The sequence below is a fragment of the Cimex lectularius genome, unplaced genomic scaffold, assembly GCF_000648675.2.
Source record: "Cimex lectularius strain Harlan isolate CLEC.00 unplaced genomic scaffold, Clec_2.1 scaffold16, whole genome shotgun sequence".
In the NCBI taxonomy this organism is placed as follows: Eukaryota; Metazoa; Arthropoda; class Insecta; order Hemiptera; family Cimicidae; genus Cimex; species Cimex lectularius.
In genome coordinates, this window is record NW_019392679.1 from 2,621,770 (window position 1) to 2,643,550 (window position 21,781).

General features: G+C 36.1%; 1 protein-coding gene across 8 annotated transcripts in view; it reads left to right on the plus strand.

Moving 5' to 3' along the window:
* Positions 1 to 21,781, plus strand: part of LOC106661434 (autism susceptibility gene 2 protein homolog) — a 345,697-nt gene that overhangs the window by 232,196 nt on the left and 91,720 nt on the right. The window lies entirely within an intron of this gene.

A 21,781-nucleotide genomic window follows, 5' to 3' on the forward strand; every position in this document is an offset into this window, starting at 1 on the left:
TTGTCGACGGGGTTTGACCCATGTCCTCCCGCCGGCGGACATCCGTCTTCCAGTGTGTACGAGGGGGAGAGATGGAATGAAACCGCATGTTTTATGCGACCCCGCCCCAACCCCTCCCGATCCGGGAAAAAGGACGATGTATCATCCAAATTTTCAAAAAAACATAGTCAATATTGAATATTACATGTAAAATCGGAATAAAAATAAATAAAAGCTCTCCCTCTTTATTTTTGATCTCCTTTCAACGAAGAATTTTAAATCTTTTAATAAAAAGAGATCTGAAAATTTTATAGCACGAAAATCCAGTTTAGTTTAAATATTTATAACATATACATTATATATTCTAATCTTTATAATTTAGAGCACTTTAAATGTCTAGAAACTAAATTATCAGAAAGATTTTGCCCAACGATTCCGCTAATTCAAGATCACCGTAGGTCTTTCAAATAAAGTTGTCGCTATTTGAAGACGTTTTTATTTTAAATTTAAATTAATTTTATTTTATTTATTTTGTGTACGAGAGTTTGCAACAAGTCATGTCAACTCTCGGGGTATCGGTGTATTTGAAGAAAAGCCCATTTGTAAATAAGTCGGTTTCGCATCCAGGGCCGCTGGACCACCCTTGAAGACTTTACGTAAAGTATTTTGCCGCTAAAGTCAACTTCAGGTTATAGTATTATCATGCAAGGTTATAAACAAAGACACCGTTCGCGAATGTTATGGAACTTGGTTGGTGACTATAGTTTGGCAAATGCTGCGCACGTCATGGTTGTAGAAGCTCTAACGTGCAAAGTACACATTACCGGGCTAGTAGGGGAAACTTCAGCTTGAATGAAATCGAGGACGAAAAGCTTAGCAATTTTAGGAAAACTACAATATTAAAGTGCAGTCTGTTAACCATACACGAACTCATTATAACCACATTTTATACCTATATTTTAGAATTTTGGCTTTTAAATTGTATCAGTCGGTTTTATACAATTCCTGTGGCTTTATTGAACGAACGATGTTCAAGGCTGCTGTATTTCTAGATGTCATTCCAGCTTGTATAAAAATAAAACGCTAAATAGTTAATTTTGGAACCCCAAACATTTCTTAGGAGTCTATATTCACGTGATCGTGAAGGTTTTAAAGGTTTGGTTGATCGTGCTTATCGAGATGAAAGTAAAGCAATCAATATCCAAAAGCTAAATAACGCTACTTTCTTTATATTAGTCACTACCTGGTTAGTTGCTTAGGCAAAGTTTTGGCTGTCAGTAATGACAAAGCTAAAAAATAGTGGTTTGAAGGATATCTTCATTGCCTACTGTGGCGGGCTGAAAGGCTTTCCTGACTCCATAGAACCCGTGTACTCTCAGACAAGAATACAGCTTTGTTGTTCATTAAGTGAGTTATTCGTTGTACTAAGTTGACTGGAAAGACCGCAAGGCAGTTGCACCTGACTGCGTAGCATTTATAACGCAGGCACTGTCAAAGAGCAAGAAACTGAATCTCAACCGCTACATCAATCGATAAGGGCGGTTCTTTAGGGTGTATATATATTCCAAGGTAGATCAAGACCATGTCTATGTCGTATGGCTAGCTGCTTAGTTTACGTTGGGGAACGCACTTGATGGATAATACAAAGCTGTACTCTTGTCTGATGGTAAATTAGTGCTATGACGTCAAGAACGTTTTTCAGGCCGTCAGAGCAGGCAATGAAGATATCCTGTAAACCACGATTTTTAGCTTTGTCATTACTGCCAGCCAAAACTTTCCCCCTTCAGTCTTTTGCTATCCACGGACCCAACAATTCTTTGGATTCACTTGGATATTAATACCCAATGCCAGATAGGTGAAACCTTCACGGTTAATTCTTCATGACCAATTTTACTAATTAAGGCAAGACGAACATAGTTCCAGTCAGGGGTACATCCAAAGCAGTGTTTCCGGTCTGCATTCCAAATTTTTCCCCGTTATTCTTCTGCACGCCATCTTTATGATGGTGGAGCCAATACGTTCCTTAAACGTCAGTGTTTTGTCCCTTTTTTAATTTCTATCACTGTATTATTGACTGTTATCTGCCTCTTGTCATCTAATTTCCTTTTATCGAGTAAAAGCCACTATGGTTGTTTTATTACGGTTGATTGAGCCAGCGGTTTTACACCATTATTCTGTGTCCTTCTTGGACTGTCACAGAGAATTTCCTCGCATTTTCCCCTAGCGGTCAGTACTATTTCATCTGTTAGCCCTGACACTTTATCCATTTGAAATGACTTTTAATAAACATATATGTTTTATTTTTTTTAAAGTCTAAGAACTCTGGGATTTATAATGCGTAAAAGTGCAGATTTATACAATAAAGGAGTGGTTAAATCCCTTTATTATAGTTTTCTGCGACGAATATTAGAATTTTCCACTATTTTTCGTGGTCCGCTTGACCAATATCATTCAATTATTGAGATAAAAAAGTTCGAAGCCACGGCCTTCGGCTTGATACGCCGCTACTCTTACTACTTGAGCTATGACTTTGATCCACTCGGGCACTAACTTCTCATCTCAACCCCATCTTTTGAATTTTCTCACCTTTTTGCCATTTTTCAAATGTGTTATTAGAATATAATAGTGTTATATGGTCGCAAGGCTATAATAAATGTATACACAGTCTACAAATTTTGCAAAATAAATTCCTTTGCTAGACAGCTTATAAAATCAAATTTGTTATAAACCCGCACGAATACTATTCGAAAGAAAATGGGTCTGCTACCACTTTAAAACAGAAGAATATATCTGGATATGTTTTTTTAAAAATATAAATTAGAAAATGGCATGATAGTCCTAAATTGTTGGAATGTATAAACTTTAATGTTCCTAAGCTCAATATGAGAAATTGTAATTCATTTTATACAAATATGGCTGTGACGAACTAAACGAAACATACCCCTTACCGTTTGATGACGGAAGGGAATTTATTAAGTTTTGACGGTCTTTTGACAGTACATCTAAACTAAAAAAAGTTATTGTAAATTACATTAAGTTAATTCATTGTAATGATTAACAGTATAAAATGTATAATTGTGAGAAATTCCTGTAAATAAATAAATTTACGGCCCAGAGTTTCGAGCAATTCGATCAACTGTTAGGCTCCATAGAAGAGGTGACCCATCCTTGCGGACATCCTTTGGTTGTGCTGACTTCTACAGTGTCTCTTCCTATGCTTGTATCAGGTTTTCTGGTTCTTAACATTTCTCCAATCCATATAGATATGGTCTGGTCTAGGTGTTTTTTTCTCAGAGAGATCTTCATGGAAGCATAAGATGCATTATCAAAAGCCCCTTCAATATCAAGGAACGCACAGAAGCTATTTCCTTTGCTTCAGGTATTTTTGAACTCAGGTCACAAGTTAACCGGTACTAAAAAAAAATGTCACTTTGGCAAAATTAAGTTCAGCAGGGGTGATTACGTCGCCTGAAAATCCTAGATCGTGAAATCCTAACATAAAAAGTAGGGTTTAAGCACTTGAGCAAGAAGAAAATCTGTAAACCTGTCCTATAATGACTATAAGGTGAAAAAACAAAACAATTACAGTAGTCATTTACTATATTATCTCCGGTAGTAATCTGAGAATACAGAAAAGAAAAACGGCTGATGCAATGGCAATGGCAATTGCTGTAAAAGTCAACCTCGGCCTCCGGGGTAATATAAAGTTAATAAAATTAAACCGGAGGAAGCGAGATATAGACACGAAATTTAACGATTCGAGTCGTAAAACGGCAAACGACCAACGCCTCGGTCATAAATTACGGATTGAACTCTTGGTTTACTACCCCAATATTTATTCCAACGTGTTAAAAATTAAACCGCCCTCATCGATCCCTCGAGTTCCGGAACGGCCGATTAACTATTTATTCATCGATGGTATGGAACTGGGGGTCGGGGTTCTTTATTTATTCATATAAAAAAACCGGGCTTGAATAAACCACAAAAGGTTTTTTTTTTATAAGAATTAACACATTTTAAGTTTATCATGTGTTGCGGCACGTTTTTTCATGGTAAAATGATCGTATTGTTTAGTTCAATTCTGTCCACTCCATTCTAAACCTAAGTTCCTAAGCCTAATTATTTTCAGATCATTTTCTTCAACCTATCCTTTATGGTTTAGACAGTTCAATTCCAAAAAGAGCATCTACAACATACGCTGCATTTCTAAGCAGTAAATATTTATACCAATTGGCAAATTATACAAATCAGCGATAAAATGTTATAGTGGGCTGACATGTAGCGTGGTGGTTCCAATCGTTTTCTTCTGTCCTCTGATCTTCCAAACGCTGAAAGTGCCCCCAAGCAGTAAATAATCATAAGTTTGCAAATTTATAAATCGCGAGTAAAAGAGATGGTATGCTGATGATACGTAGGTTTGCTTGTTTACAGTTCATTTCCAAATGTGCCAAATGTAGAAGTAATCTGCTAAAATGCTTAAATGTGTACGTTTAGTCGTTACCGATCAATTTCTTCTGCCTGTCTTCTCTGTTTTGCATAGGTAAAGGACATAAAGAACACTATCTACCAACATAAGGAACATTTCCTATCATTTGATAATCAAGCCAGCTTCAAAATTATAGACCTCACCTGTAAAAAGGGAAAGGCGTTTTGCTGCGGATTTAGGTTTGGTATTTTCCGATCATTTTCTCCTACCTATCTCCTTGAATAATAAGTATAAATCAGAATTAAAAAGGGATGGATGGTATACCGCTCAGGATTAGGAACATTAACTTCCAAAATACATTACATTTCCTAACATTTAATACACCCGTTTGAAAATGACAGACATCGCCATAAAAGGAATGGTGTACTGCTGAGGATGTAAATTTGGTCCTATACGATTTTCTTCAGCCAATCATCTCAGTTTTGGATAGCTAAGTGACGGAAAAAGCATTATCTACCTACATACAGTTCATTTCTCAAGGTAACCATTGATACTTGCTAATTGTAGAAATCTCGAATAAAAAGGGATGGTGTGCTGCTGAGGATGTAAATTTGGTCCTATACGGTTATTTTCTTCAGCCAGTCATCTCTATTTTGGATAGCCAAAGGGCGTAAAAAGCATTATCTACCTTCATACAGTTCATTTCTCAAGGTAACCATTCATACTTGCGAATTGTAGAAATCGCGAATAAAAAGGGATAGTGTGATGCTGAGGTTATAATTTGGTTGTTTCCGATGTAACTCTGCCTATCATCCCTGTTTTCAATAACTAAAAGTCATAAAGAGCATTATCTGCCAGCATACGGTTCATTGACAACAGTTGCCGTTCATATTGATTTGCAAATTATAGAAATCGCCAGTAAAAAGGGCTAGTAGGTTGCTGATGATGCGGCTTAATAAAAGGTCCGTACAGACCGGCATAAAGGAGAAGTACCAGGCCATTAGGTTTCCTATGGGCCCTTTCTTAAACAAGTCCTATAGGATTATACGAAGCAGTAAAAACAGAGCGGGCGCTCTCGGTTGTAAAATAACTCCCGGAGAAAGGGGGAAAAAAACTCCGACACGAGTGAACATAATGTTTACACAGTCGGTAATGCTGAGCGGGGGTATTCAATGTCTTTCCCATCCGTCTGCCTTTATTGCTTTTTCAACCTCATTTCGGCCCTTGGGTGCTGAGGAATTAATTTTACGGGGATTGTCCCCCGGTTCGGCGCCCCTTTAACAATTTAATACCGTCTCGTTATTGTTTGACGGGAATCGTTTCAACCTTTAACACTTCAGACGACGGTAATTATGACTGAGAAGGCCTCAGGCAAGACGGGAAACTGGAGTAAATGGACTGTCGAAAGCAGTATGGCCAATATTGATCACCTACGGCCCTCCTATCATTTCCGTCGGTCAATGTTGGAAGAGGACAAGTGCTTTTTGGTGTCGGTATCACTTCCAGCCTTGTTCCACGCAATTATCTTAATGTGGGCTTTCTGGGGGATTCGTCGAGATTCAACTTACGAAAAGGGGGACTTTTTTTAATCTTCATGAATTAATTTTGTTTACAAACCGTCTAATTAAGAATGTGAAGAAAATACCTTTGGTTTTATGAGTATGAAATCCTTTATTGCTAAATTATCAACAGGAGATTTTAAATCCCTATTAAAGTCATTTATTTTCTTTATGATGGCACTTAAAAACAGAAAAGTTAGGAATACAAAAGTTGTCAAAAATTAAATTCGGCGTAATAGTGCAGTACAATAGGAACGCTTATTCTTAAATTTTTTGAAATCTTAAAAATTTCGTGATTATAACAACATACTGACAACTTACTAGCGTCAACCTGAGAACACAAATTGAATTTTTTTATGTGAGTTTTCTCCATGTGGTCTGCTGTGTCATGAACCTGTAATTTCCTTCGTTACCGATCATTTGGCCTGCTTGTACGTCAGTCGCCATCTCGCCCTGCTTATAACCCTGACAACCCAACACTGAAGATAGTGGTTACGTACGCAGCCCGAAGACTAGTTTGCCTTAATGAGTCTTTCAAACAAACCACAAAGTTGTTTGGTGATGTGGGTTTTTTTTTTTATCTCGCAACAGCAGAGGTCATATCAACCCTCGGGGTGCCGGTGTTTTTGAAAAATCAAAGCCCATTTGTAAGTATGTCGGATTCGAATGCTGGGCCGCTGGATTCGAACCCGGGACCTTTACCTTACAGTGATGAGCGCCTTGTCAACACCTAAACCGTTGCGGCCACTGACGCCCCTTTGGTGATGTAAAGTTTAATTTACATTATAGATGGATCTTGTACTTAACGTTAATACTTTTTTGAACTTAACTCTGCAGAATTAAATTAATAAAATGTTAATTTATAAACTCATGAAGCTAATTGTAAAAGTACATTATTGGCGTTATTGCAAAGTTTTACCATAGAAATTACAAACCACTCAGTTTCAAGTTGTTAGTAAAGTAAATTATATCTGACTCAGCGTAATTAACTTTATAACCCCTTACGTTATAATATCCTGCCCACAAACCGCCTAATTAAGGATACTAAAGTTGCCAAAAGGGTCTTTCAGCTCTCTAAGCCTGAAGCAATACTAGCTAACCACTTAGTCCTAAATTACCAGGAAATTTTAAATTTACGTTGTAACGGTTTTACTACGCAGCGTTTAAACCTATAATTAAAAAATTACAAATTTATGAACATTAGTGTTATTTTATGAGAGTAAAATTAACGTAATTATTTCGAGTTTCTCGATTTTTTACAAGGATGTAATTTTGTTTGGGCCTATTTTCTTTATTGCTCTCCTCAATTTAATTAATTAGGAAACATTAAAACTAAGTAAAGCATTCAATTTCAATGCAGTACAGAAAAAGGACTAGTGAAATTAAAAAGGAATACTCCGGCCATAGATCACCATATGGTCAGTGTAGGTTTTTATGGGTGTAAATTTGTTTATGAGTCCTTGGCTCGTCTGCATGTAACCACAGACCCGGCCAATGAGTTCGTCATAAACAATTTATTTTTCATAGTAAGTTATTATCCTTTCGATAAAAGGTTCGGTTTTTTGCCTAGTGACCAAATATCTCACAGTGCTTCAGAAACGAAACGAGCTTTTGGTGTTTTCCAACGTTCATCTTTGAAGTATTCGATAGTGTGGAATTCAGTGAAATAGTTCCTTTTTTTTGTCTTTCCAGAATCTTTAAATATTTTTTCCATTTTATTTATCTATTTCCGGCTGTGGCACTTGTATTCATTCCTCTAACAATTTGATAAGGATTTTCTTCTAAATTAAGCTTGAGGGAATGTGAATTAATGATATAAGATTTTTTTAAACTTTAACCGTAAGGTCAGTTTAGTATCTCCAGTCAATTTGGAAGCTAATTCGTACAAAAAATAAGATTGATAAGTAGTTATAATCTGCTGTTGGAAGTAAACAACATAAAACCGAAGATATGATGTTTGTTGATCGACCTGCAGATAATCTATGCGGAGTTTCAACCTTCATAGAGGTCATTAGACAGGTGAAAAAAGAAGAAGACTAATTGTTGGGTTCACCAAGGTTTCGGCAACTTATAGTGCCATCATCAGGACCTATTTATTAAAAATTAAAATAAATAATATACAATTAACAGTTAACAAACTAAAATAATATACATACTTTCCCAAAAGTGCAGAGAACGATTAACATAGAAAACTATTGTAAAGCGTTTTGGGTTTAAGGTTATGAAGCACATGGCAGCATACTACATTTAACATGGTGAAAATAGTCATCTCGCTAATAAAAAATCCATATGACTGAGATTCAACAATATTGTTCTGACTAGCAATTTCTTACAGGTAATGTTTATGATCACAGAGTGTATTTTGATTAAAATTATAGCTATTTATAAAAAATATATACAGAGGATTAAAATTAATGAGAGAGAGAGAGAGAGTGACAACACCGTCGCCTCAGGTTGGACTGTTATGATCAGTGACTAACTGTCATTAATTTTAATCCTGTGTACATTAATTAATTAATAAGAATATTATAATATATTATAATAAGAAAATTAATCAAAACACCGGAATACGATTTTTTGATATTATGAATTTTACTAACAATTTATTGTACTCGCTTCGGCGGTACATATACTAAAATTGGAACAATTTATTACACGGTTTTGCTCATAAAATATAATTAACAATTTATTTCATAGTTTTGCTTGTAAAATTACACCATTTTCTAATGTCGGGTAGCATCAGAACAGGACACTCATATTTTTTGTAGTTTATTTCAAACTAAATACATGTAATTTTGTCGTTACATTAATTACAACATGTTATTTTAATGTAAACCAAATTAAACGAGATCAAAAATGGATAAGTTTTTATAAACATTGTTTAATTATGATGGTTAGGAGTAACTTTATTTAAAACAAGTTGAACAAACAGTTTATTAGATGGTTGTGCTCATAAAATTTAACTAACAATTTATTACAAGGTTTTGCTCAAAATAGTGCATTAAGAACAAAAGATGCGTTGCGATTGTGATAGCGATTATTGTGATAAACGAGACGTGTACTTGCGTCGGATAGATGTGCACACCCCACCAAAACGTGGCAAGGCGTCGGGTAGCGTCGCTTGGCGTAGCATCGGGTAAGTGTGTTCCTGGCTTTAGGCGTTGACACGGCGCTCATCACTGTAAGGTAAAGGTCCCGGGTTCGAATCCAGCGGCCCTGCATTCGAACCCGACATACTTACAAATGAGCTTCTTTTTTGTTCAAAAACACCGGCACCCTCTGCAAAAAGGGTTGATTTGACCTCTGCTGTTGCGAACCCTCAAACAAAAAGCTGTAATTTTAGACAAAATACTCTCTGTGATCATAAATGTTATCTGTACGAAATTGCTAGTCAGAATAAAATAACCTCAGTCATATGGATTTTTTATTATCGAGATGACTATTTTCACCATGTTAAATGTAGTATGCTGACCATGTGCTTCATAACCTTAAACCCAAAAAGCTTTTAGAATAGTTTTTTTCATGTAAATTGTTTGCTGAACTGTTGGGAAAGCATGGCACTATAAGTTGCCGAAAGCTTGGTGAACCCAACAATTAGTCTTCTTCTTTCTTCACCTGTTTAATGACCTCTATGAAGATTGAAACTCCACATAAAACATAAAACCGCTTAATCATGTATACATTTATATTTTAAAAAAGGACATTTCATGTGAAACCACCAAATATTTGGTTTATTTGGTCAAATTTTTATTATTTATTTTAAGATAAAATCGTACTTTTTCTTTTCATTGTTTATTTACAAGCTGAAAGTTCCAAATCGAAATATCTATTATCTGTAATGGTAGGAGAGATTTTCTTTTTATTTATATTTTCAAAATTTATGCGCAGTTATTTAAGAGTTTCGCAGTCTATTTACTTTCTTCTCGCAAAAAGGGAAAAAGTCAGCCGCCGTTTTAGAAATTTGTTTTATGGTCTTTTAACTTTTTAAGCGGAGCTGCCGGGGGGGGGGGGTAAGGCGAAGACCGGAGCGTGCTTAAAAAGTAAGGCCTAATCAAGTTAACAATAGAGTGCAAGTCCGGACCTTTTAGCCCGGGGCGAAAGTTGGCCCTTGCTAGCTGTTTTACAACTTGTTAAAACTTGGGGTTAGCGTAATTTAATTACAGGCACGGTTCCTTGTTTGAACGGCTCTGGGCCCTGTTTGTTCAAAACTTTAAAACTCAGACCGCAATAGGAAAAAGTTTACAGGGCAAACTCAACTTCGAGAAGAGTATTGCAAAAGGAACATTTTGATGACAAACAATCTGGGACAAAGAACTTAGTTCGAAACACTTCTGGTCTAACTTTGATTCAAGGAAAAAGTAGAAATGTAAAGAGAGGTGAACTATGGAAATATTATTAGTATGATATAAATAATCCGCATACTCTTTATCCATATCTTTATCTTTTTTAATCTTAATTGGATTATATAAATTATATATCCTGATAAAAAGGGAAAAAAAATAGCTAAAATTCTAAACAGGAAAAATTTGTGGTTTATCCAGGATGTATGGAAATGCTGACAATAGCTCTCGTGAAATAAAAGTTTTACCGTTCAAATTATAAAGTTTCAAACCAGCGAGACCAAACGGACCTGAAAGATAACGGGCGCGATCGCCTTGCTCGAAATCATCGTCCTTTACTACATACAAGGAAGTTGTTAAATTGTTTTATTAAGGAAAATTAAAAATTCACGCTTGGAAAAACAGATGTAACTGAACAGAGGCAAAAAAAATGCCAATAAAATATAAACCAAAGAAGATGTAACATCAATGATCATTCGTGATTCAATAATTAATACTCTTAACAGTAGGATATTATTGAATTACAAAAATAGCGATGATGCTTGGCTTATTTGTATTTTGGTCGTTTCAGATCATCCAGTTTTCCTGGTATCTTCAGCGTTGGCCCTGACTACACGGCATGTTTATTGCAGATATAAAAATGATCATGGGATAAGCCGTTTCGATTATTATTGAACACATCTGAGCCATTTCCGTTTTTTATGAACCAAGAGGTCGTCAAACGGTTTCAGACCGGAGTATAATTTCTATCAGATTGTAATCTTTGTCCGATGTAAATTATTCTATTATTTCCTTTTTTCGAAGAAATATTTTATCTGTCGTATCTTTACGGTTATCGCCGAGTAATGACAGTGTACGTACTTGAGTGTAGACCTGTAAAACCAGTCACCGCACCCTGTCCTATTGGCAATTTCCTTCGTGGAAATAAACAAAAAACTAACTAAATCGCGTCTTTTATATATTAAAAGACGATATAATTTTTATTGAAAAAAAGTATCGACAATTTATTTATAATACCCTTCTCCTATTCCTGTATCTTGTTTTCATAAAAATGTCCATAAATTTTTTTTCTTATCCTTAATAAATTGTTTAAAGCAAATATGGACAGATTCTTTCCTAAAGGCAAGTGTAGTCATACTTTCTTCTTCTTTTGATTTTATAAAAAGCAATTTTATTCAAATTCAAATTTTCATGTGATAAAATGGGCATAGAAATATTATAAATTTGTTGTTGAACGGAAATCATCATAAGTAGTGTAGGTTTTGCCAGCAAACAACGGGATTTTGGAGGATCCATTATTTATCTGTTTTTATTTTGGTTTGACAATATTAGTGTTTGTTTCTTATTTTATGCTATACTGGTACCAAGATTTTCATATCGTGTCTAGGATAAAGATGGTTTACCCATAGGTTGTTGAAACATATTTATCAATAATGTATTCAAGTTCTTCTCCCGTGGCTATTTTTCTTGTTTTCATGACAAGACTACTTCTGTTTTGGGCTTTTTCATTGATCCAATAATTTAACAGTAGGCTTCTTTCTCGTAATTTATATTCATTTCTGAGTTTTGAATTGTTATGTATTATTTATATTTTCTCGGAAAGTCAGGGGGCATTTAAGGCCTTTGTCTCATGGGAGGTAAAGCCAAAAAGTTTATGGAATTGTAAGGAAGCCCTCGCAGAAGTCAGTGACACCAATGAGGCCTGTCCCTGGGCATTCGGGCCATAGAGGCAATGAAAAAGCGGACATGTTAGCTCAAAAAGCTGCTGGGGCCTAGTGTCTTACCTCAAAAAAGGACACGTCCACAAATGGATCTGTATTGAATCTACATCCTGGAGGAACAATACCCCAGGCATGAGGCACGCGAAGAGGTCTGAAGAACGGCCATCCATCTACCGACCTGGAAAGTAACCGCAAAAGAACCAAAATTCTGGTTGGACTCCTGTCAGGGCATTGCTTTCCCGTTTACTCGGTCGTCCTAAAAAGGACAATGAGGATCTTTAACGTCCGCACCCAACCTATTCGGCCTTATCGGACGTTTTGATTCTAAGGCTGAGCCGCATACGACAGAAGGTGTAGAGGCAGCTCATCCCCGAAGGCCCAAGACAACATCGCTCCCCGCTTGTCCATTCCGAGTGGTTGGGTCCGCATTAAGCACCGAACCGTATGCAACGCGCGAAGAGCTACCTAAGCCGAAATACATCAGCCTTGTCACTCGTGCACATCCCTAGCTAGAGAAGGCCACTCTACCTCCCAGAGTAGTGGGACTTCCCTAGCGCAGAAACTATCGGATCCGCTCCGGCCTCGGTTTGTTTAAAGTGAAATTGCTAACCACCCCATAGTGGAGACCGCCTACGGTAAAAGCCTCCAATCGAGCTCAGCCTACACCTACATGCAAAGCATACCCGTCCCCATCCGCCAGTACTCACGCATTCGAGGGACTTTTCACCATAATCCTCCTGTCCTCAACGTTTATACTGCCGTCCTATCCGCCGTATCCCGTGAGGCCGGGTATATAACGGACCAGGGCACTGCCGCCTCAAAAGTCACATGTACCGGATAGGAGTACAGCCAGAAGAAACACTGTGCAGATATTGCCAGAAAGAAGAGGAGACCGCAGAACACATTTTTTTTTTTTTTTGTGAAGGTCGATGGATATGCGTATTCTTGCAACTAGTAGAGGAAAAACCAAAAGCAAGATTCTTCACCAAGGAGCTGTTGGCAAGGCTATGGAGGTTGATTAACAACCTGAAGCTAGCCAGTGACTTATAAAATTAGAGAAGTGTAATAAATCTACTCAGGTCGAGGTGCAGAAATCTATACCTATCCCGATATCTATTGTAAAATAGGGTTTATCCCATAGGTTTTTTAAAATAATTATCTTCGTGAGGGCACCGCGGCGGCCGAGTGGTTTGGGCGTCCGACTCGTATATGCCAAGCTAGCGGTTCTCGGTTCCAATCCCGACAGAGCCCTTCGCTTTTTAATTGGTAATTGTATAAAACATGTATTGTAAAGTGGTTGGACCACTCCTCGATACCCAACAGGTAGTTAGACGTTAAGCCCTCCAATTTATTTTTAATCTTTTACTATTGTACCCTTAAACAATCTTCTAATTTTTGATTTATAATATCAGTGTTGAGGCGGAAAATAGAGAAGATTCTATGATGAACGTTAATTATTTCTTCTTTTTTCTTCCAAAGCTTCTGTTTTTTCAATTTACCTGGTAGTTTCACGAAAAGAATTCGTTTTATTTTTCTCGTCCTCAGTGTAATACTGGAGGCAGTTAGGGTTTTTTTTTTTCGCCGAGGGCAAGAAGGGTTTAGGCGGCGTTGACATAAGTGAGCTGACAAATGCACCACTCGAACAAACGACGGAGGGGAGAACCCGGTTGACAAACGGTTGTTCGGCCGAGATTCAAGATGGGATCTTGACGTTCTACGGCTATATAAACGTCACTTTTATTTGTGCCCAAACACTGTGAGCGAATTACTAAAAGCTGCCCTCTTTGAAATTAGCATCATTATAGTTGTAGGGGACGGGGGACAAAGGGGCCGGCGATGAAAGTAAACACAATCGTCCTTCGTTGGCATTCATGGAAATCCTTTTGGAAGAAATTTGTCCGAGTAAATTGTGCAAGTGAAACATGAATAATGGATTTTGAACGGCGATGCTCAATTTGTTTTGGCTTGACATGGCGAAAAGGGGGACTTTATTCCGATACTTCGAATCTCGGACGATATTGCGAAACTTTACCTTCTACCTTATTTTCAACCATCTTCTAATGCGTATCTGTTTATTACAAAACTTTTTGGCATCTCTATGGGAACTTTAGAAAATTTACACTAATAAATCATGATAAATAATATTTTGAGATTGTTTAACTCCAAAAAAATTAATGAGTAATCCCACAAGAGAACATTATTAAAATCTTCCTTAATATAATGTATATTGGCTGTGTACTTTTTTTTCGTTTCCCAGCCGTTTAGGAGTAAATACACAACAAACATACATTATATTGTAGGTAATTAAACCAACTAAAAAAAAAAATTATTAAAAATCTTATTAAAAAAAAATAAATAAATAAATAACATGAGATTCTTTAAAAAAAACTTCTAATAATCAAAACCCAGTTACAACATTGTTATATCGTAAAATGAAATAATACTCTGACAGGGCCAACATTGATGATGAAAGAAACCTGCATGCCTGGAACGATCAAAATACAAATAAATCAATGCTATATATGTAGTACCATCACTATTGGATTTTTTTATACATCTTCGTTGGTTTATATCTTATTGAAATTTATTTTGTCTGTGTTCAGTTGTTTTAGTTGCATCTGTTTCTCCAAGCGTTCCAATTTTCCAATCTGGAGGAGTGAATGTGGCCATATTTCTATGTTTGTGTTCAGTGTTACGGTTATGTTAATTTTATAGGAATGAATGAAATTTATTAGTCCAGAGGAATATCGAGTAGTGTTAATGGGTGACTTCTGGAGGGTAAAAGTAAATTATTAGCGAGAATGGAGTAGGTTCGACCCCTCCTCGAGGAACATCGAGTGCTCTGGGTGTGACTGTGTGTTGTTTGGAAATTAAAAGTAATTTATTAGCGCGAATGGAGTAGGTTCGACCCCTCCCGAGGAATACCGAGTGCTCTGGGTGTGACTGTGTGTAGTCTGGAAATTAAAAGTAACTTATTAGCGCGAATGGAGTAGGTTCGACCCCTCCTCGAGGAACATCGAGTGCTCTGGGTGTGACTGTGTGTAGTCTGGAAATTAAAAGTAATTTATTAGCGTGAATGGAGTAGGTTCGACCCCTCCCGAGGAATATCGAGTGCTCTGGGGGTGACTGTGTTGTCTAGAAATTAAAAGTAAATTATTAGCGCGAATGGAGTAGGTTCTACCCCTCCCCGAGAAATGTCGAGGGCTCTGGGGGTGACTGTGTTGTCTAGAAATTAAAAGTAAATTATTAGCGCGAATGGAGTAGGTTCAACCCCTCCCCGAGAAATGTCGAGCGCGAATGGAGTTGGTTCAACCCCTCCCCGAGGAATATCTTCAGCATTTTAGGATATCGAGTAGGTTGTCATATAAAAGCGGAGATTTCAAATGGCTGCAGGCTGCAAAATATGCGTGAAATACCAGAAAAAGAAGTAAAAACACGTGGATGACCGGATGTTTGTCAGCCCCTGAAGTTCACACATTATTATTACTGTTATATCAACATCGAATATTCAGATTCGGCAATTGTACTGTCGAGATTTTTCAAATGGCCAAAAACATTTGTCGAAATAGCCTGGGAAAACAGGACATTCTGCTCGAGCAGAATTTCAATTTCCCGCATCCATACTGTTTTTGTATATTAGATTTGTTTTACAAATAGAGCGAGCTAATTGAAAACACTGGTCGTCGCTTTTAAACTGCCAATGATCACCATCGGGCTGTTGTTTCAGTGATCAGACCCAAGGAAAATAATGTCGAAACAGTATTAACAAAGTCATTTGCAAAATCGCTCGTCAAGTACAAATTCGTGGTGATTTCTATAACTCGGTTTAATTAAACGACATTGACTTGTGATTTTTTTTAAATTATACTGTAGTTTTTAATTGTCGCTAGAATTCGGAAAAACGTCTTATTTTAGTTACTAAAAAACTCTAAACGCAGATAAAGATTGGCGTTGTTTCCTGGTGCACGGAGGCCGGGTCGAGAAGGGCCATACGTATCTGGTTACGCATAGGTCATACTAGACTTACACGTGGGCATTCTTGCGGAAAAGACCGCGTCGGTGCTCATTATGTAACTAGAAGCCAACAAGATGAGCTACGGAGTCCCTGCTGACCATGCGTGGTCTTACGGCAGCGGGTACTAATCGCTGTTTCACTACCTCAGGGCTATAAGAATTTGTAAATGTATGTGTTTATGTGTTGATGCAAATGTGAATTATTAGCGGGATTGAGGGTTCATTATGAGAATGAATATGACCAGAATTGTATCTCTAGTTTATTTTCTGAATTTAGAACATGTCAATAATAAAACAGCATAGTAAATTGAAATAAGAAGAAAAACAGAAATAATTTAAACTGAGGAAAGATTTTGTAATTATATCTGGATTATGAGGACAGTTTAACAAATCGGTTTAATGATAAAAACTCGTTGACATTGAATTATAAAATAGTTCGTAATTGTTAGTAAAAGTTGAAAAATGATTTATTTTTTTAATTATAGACACTTGGCAGTTAATTTTTTTCTACAAAAACAATTATTTTTGCTAATTGAATCGCTGGTAAATTTAAATAGACATTGATTCATTTTGGAAATATTGGATAATTATCGTGTTTTTGTTTGTTTTTTAATTTTAAATTTAGTAAATCCTATTGGCAAAAGCTTAATAACAAAAACACGTTCGCATTACATAACAAGCTTTTATTGTAAAATAAGGAAAAAATATATTTTGAACATGGAGGCCAACTAGTATCATTTATAACAACTTGTATGCTTGCTGAATTAATACTTAAATTTTGTCATTCCTATGAAGAGTAAAATACGGTAGAAGTTGCATTAATTAATTAAGGCGGGGAGATAATTTAGATTGGAATTTAATGTATCGGAAGTGGCAAGATTTAGGTTATTGTTTAGGTCAGTGTTAATTAATTTCCTGACATAGAAAGGGGATTTCAAAATATTGGAGGGCTTTGGATTGAAACAAGTTAAAACGACACGGTTTTTGCTGTCCAGATTTAGACCGAAAGTCCATATTGCTATATGCTTCCAATTTTACCCGGAGGGGGCAGAATCAATATCAGCCTTCATTAATTTTATATTAAAAATGATTATGCGAGAGATAAAGTCAATTTGAAACAGAATAAAATAATAACTAATAATAATTATAATAATAAAATAATTATTTTTTTCCTAGGGGGACTGGGGCTTCCGACATCTAGGTCATTTCAGCCCCCAACTAACTTAAGTTTTGAAAGGCTATTTACCCTTTCAAACACTACATTCATACAAATAAATACATACATGCAATACACTCATTCCGTTTGGTCGGTGGAGTACTTGATATTCCACCACCGACCTACAATCAAATTAATCTAGATTGGGGTCGATGGAGTACTTTTATAAATATTCCGCCATCGACCCCGAACACACTCATACGCTCTCAACGTTCGAGGGGCGATAATGACGTTTTATTTCACCCTCGCTATTCACGCTAATAAATACATGCACTCAGACAAAACATATAGACACACAACACATAAGACATATATACAATAAAAAAAATAACAATTCCCCCTAAAAAGCGTAACAGGAGACCCAGAAACCCGCTGTAGTGCTCGAGTACTATTTTCTGATTAGATGGCATGCCTACACGCTCCCTGTAGGGAGACAAGGCATGACATGTTTCCAGAATGTGGAACACATCGAGCAACCTTTGTCTGCATAAGGGGCACCTGCGCGGGCTTTGGCGCAAGAGCAGGTGCCCGTGTGTCAACCGCGTATGGCCTATTCTTAATCGCGTAAGGACGATTCCTTGTTTCCGGCTCAGGTTCTCGGGGGGCCATTTACGAATCGTGCTCTTGACCCGCAAAAGCCTCTCGGATAACCCGGCCCACTGACGCTGCCATTTTTGTTTTTTCATAGTCTTTACTGCCAGCTTGGCGTCAGAGGGCCTGGTCGCGATGGTCCGGTCTGGAGGGTGGGACGTCCCGGCCTTTACCTGGTCGCTATTCAATGCGATTGAGTGTTTTATACGTCGTGTGATGCGCAAATTCAAACTGTCACAAAATAGCAGCAATTGTCGGATGGATCGAGACTCATATTTGGTGAGCCAACGGGGCGTCGGTGGCCGCAACGGTTTAGTGTTGACACGGCGCTGTTTAGGTAAAGGTCCCGGGTTCGAATCCAGCGGCCCTGCATTCGAACTCAACATACTTACAAAAGCACCGGCACCCCGTGGGTTGATATAACCTCTGCTGTTGCGAACCCTCGTAAAAAAAAAAACAAAAAAAAACTATAGATTGTCAGTCATATTGATTGTCAATTTTATACAGAAAACGTTAAAAAAAAGCTCGTCCAGAGCGCGTGAAACACAAGATTTGTGATTATAGGAAGCTCATCGCGCGGAATCGCGTATTGTTCGGCAGCTTGCTCATCCATGCAACTTCAATGACAGTGATTTCACTTTTTACTTATGCGATCGCATCACAGACAGTGTCTTCAATTTTTTTCTTTGATCACAAGTGCACTAAAGCTGATTACTATAATCCAATTATGTATTGCCTTTTGTAATTTAAATTTCGAAATTGGATCACTTGGTTTAGCATTATAAATCTATTTTTTTTCTTTATTTGTATCTATTTCGGGTATAATATTTACACTAATTAGCAAAAGACCAATTTCATTATTTAAAATTATTTCTATTTCATTATCGAAATTTTCTATGATTGTTTAATGTGTACAGTAACTATGTTTCAAGTTTTCTCAGTTTTCTACTAAGCAATCATCCGCGGTTAAGACAAAATTAAATAGCTAAATTATCTCGAGAAAAAAACAAAACCGTTTGACATAGATTTTTTTTTTTAAATTGTATATCCATAGAGAGAATCTGTTTTCCAAAGTATCAGGTCATCAAAAATGACAACACTGGCCTATAGCTTTTTTCAAATTAACCCTTTTCGCACGAAATTAACCATTTTCACATTCAAAGAAACCTTTTTTAAGTTCATTTTTTTTTTCAAATTAACCCTATTTAAATCAAATAATCATTTTTACTTTCAAATTGAATCCTTTTTCATTTCAAATTAACCCTTTTTTTACTGCATTAAAAAAATCAGATTGTATGAAATATAAGAATGTAAAGTATAATTACTGTTTATTTGGGATGTTTTGTAACACAAAATAACTTGACTCTTAGACTATAATAAAACTAATTACAATTAAACTTTAAAATTCTATAAAATTAAAAATAAACAAATGGTTCTTATTTTAATTTGAGATTTATGTTAAATATAATATAATTAGGGTGTTAAAAACAACAGGGAAATTTATTACAATGAAAAATGAAAAATAATATAAAATTAAATATAAAAATAAAGAATTTCTTCTTTATCTTGAGAAATAAGAGAAATTGTTGTTTTTAAGATCCCAATTATTTTATTTTTAAAGATATCCCAAATTAAAGTAAGAAAAATTTATTTTATATATAATTTTTTATTATTAATTATATATAATATATTTATTTATTTTTATTTTATTATTATTTTTGTTTTGTTTTGAGCGCTTATATTTCACTGCATTTTCTTGGTATTTGGATGTTTTAAATAAAGGGTTAATATGAAATTTAAATGAGGTTATTTGAAGAAAAAAATGGCTTTATGGAAATCAAAAGGGTTACTTTAAAATTAAAAATGGTTAATTTCAAATTAATAAGCTTTAATTGTATATCATAAAAGTGTCAATTTCAAAATAAAAAGCGTCTATTTCAAATTAAAAGGTGCCAATTTCAAATTAAAAAGCATTAATTTTATATAAAGAAGCGTCGATTTCAAATTAACAGGTTTCAATTTCAAATTAAAAAGCGTTAATTTCAAATTAAAAAGGGTTAATTTGTCGTAAAAAATAGTATAATGGTCATAGTTTATTTGTTAAAGCCTGTATCTATTCATAGCACACTTTCGACTTGTTGTACATAAAATTAGCAGAAGTGATGCAAATAAAGCATTATCTCCAGACAGGATGATTATTTGTTCATAGCGTTATCACTAAAAATAACATTTAGCAATTAAACGGGCTGTGTAATCATTCCGTAAATCGGTGTATTTGTTTCCGACCCGTTTATTTGAAAGGACGCCGTCATTTTACAGCGGCCTGGCAAATTAAAATATTATCTAACACGTATTATAAATAGGGAGATAATTTTAATCTTATTTCAATCCATTTGTAGTTTAATCGAATATAATATTCGCTTTAAAAACCGGGTGAAATTATTGAGAAACGCGGAAAGCACGACAGACTGGGCTAGACTTGTTACAAAAAAGGAAAAAATGGGAAATTCCTATTATATTTATTTATTCAAGATTCAAAATATCATAGGGAGATTTATAAAATGACATTTTTAAAGTATACTGTCTGGGACAGAGGATAAATTTAAAAAAAGGCCAAAAATCTGGTTTATGCGGATCCTGCTTCATGGCATGACACTCCTTAAACCCAATACTACAGGCCATCCTCTGCGATACTCAGGTCGTTTTGAATCTTAGAACGGTCAGTGACATTTTGGAGGCGTGCGTGTTCGCATTTCGCTCTTTTGGCCTTTGTCGTACAAATTGACGTTCGATTTTACAGGGGCGGTGAGTGACGGGCGATTGATATCGTCCGCGATATCCAGTGGCATGCAGCATGTTACAGTCCTATTGACTGAAAATAAAGACATCAATAACAATTCTTTCAATACTTACTCAGAAATAGGGTTCAATACCAAAAAGGTTTGCTTTTAACGACCGTTATTATTACTGGTTAATTCCTTAGATTGAACCTCTTTTCAATGGTTCCAACCTTTAGATCCTCCAGTTTTTTTTGTGTTTTTTTAATATGATAAACTCATTCGTTTTCTTGGTAGTGTATATAAATTCAAACGCGTTGTTGACACCTTTTTCTGTCATAAACGTTCAAATCACCTTTTAATCCTTCTTAAATGGAATTATGGTATTGAAAAATGAACCAGAGTAAACACTAGTCTATTATGACAAGCAACGCCATAAACATTAACAAAGCACAGCATACAAAAACATATGTAATCACAATCGTTGATTTTTCAAATATTATATAATAAGTATAATAAAAAATCTGCTGAAATGGGCGCATACACACGTGTACAGAGTTGAACCTATCACTTCTCCAAGCCCGCTGGCATTTTTAGCTTTTATGCAATTTACAATAAATTACTGGCAGGTCTGGAGAATCACCACCTCGGGTTTGGACATTCTGTCGTCCGATGTTCGTCTTATCCGTCCCGCTTGGGGAGTTGGGCTTCAGGGGCTATCAGCAGCCGACAAAACGCCAGAAATCCAAACCCACTCGCTCTTATTTATATTCTATCCTATTGACGTAACATTCACTTAATTAGGGTGGGGGTAGTATAGATAGAGTACTGATATTCCTCGATCACCCTCCGGCTTCCACATTTACGCTAATGAATACATTCACTATCAATATACACAAAGAAAACTGACGAGATATTTATGAATTACTATATAAAGTAAAACCTTACATTTTCCTCTGGAAATCGTAAAAGGGACCTAAATACTCGCTGCCGAAAGAATTCCTACACGCTCGCTATATGGAGCCAATGAATGGCGCCGTTCAATTAAACGGGACACAACGAGCAAACTTTCTCTATAAAACTATGTAATTAATCTAATTGAGGGTAATAGGGTAGCCAATATTCAGTCCTGTAAGACTACACAATCACGCTGATGAA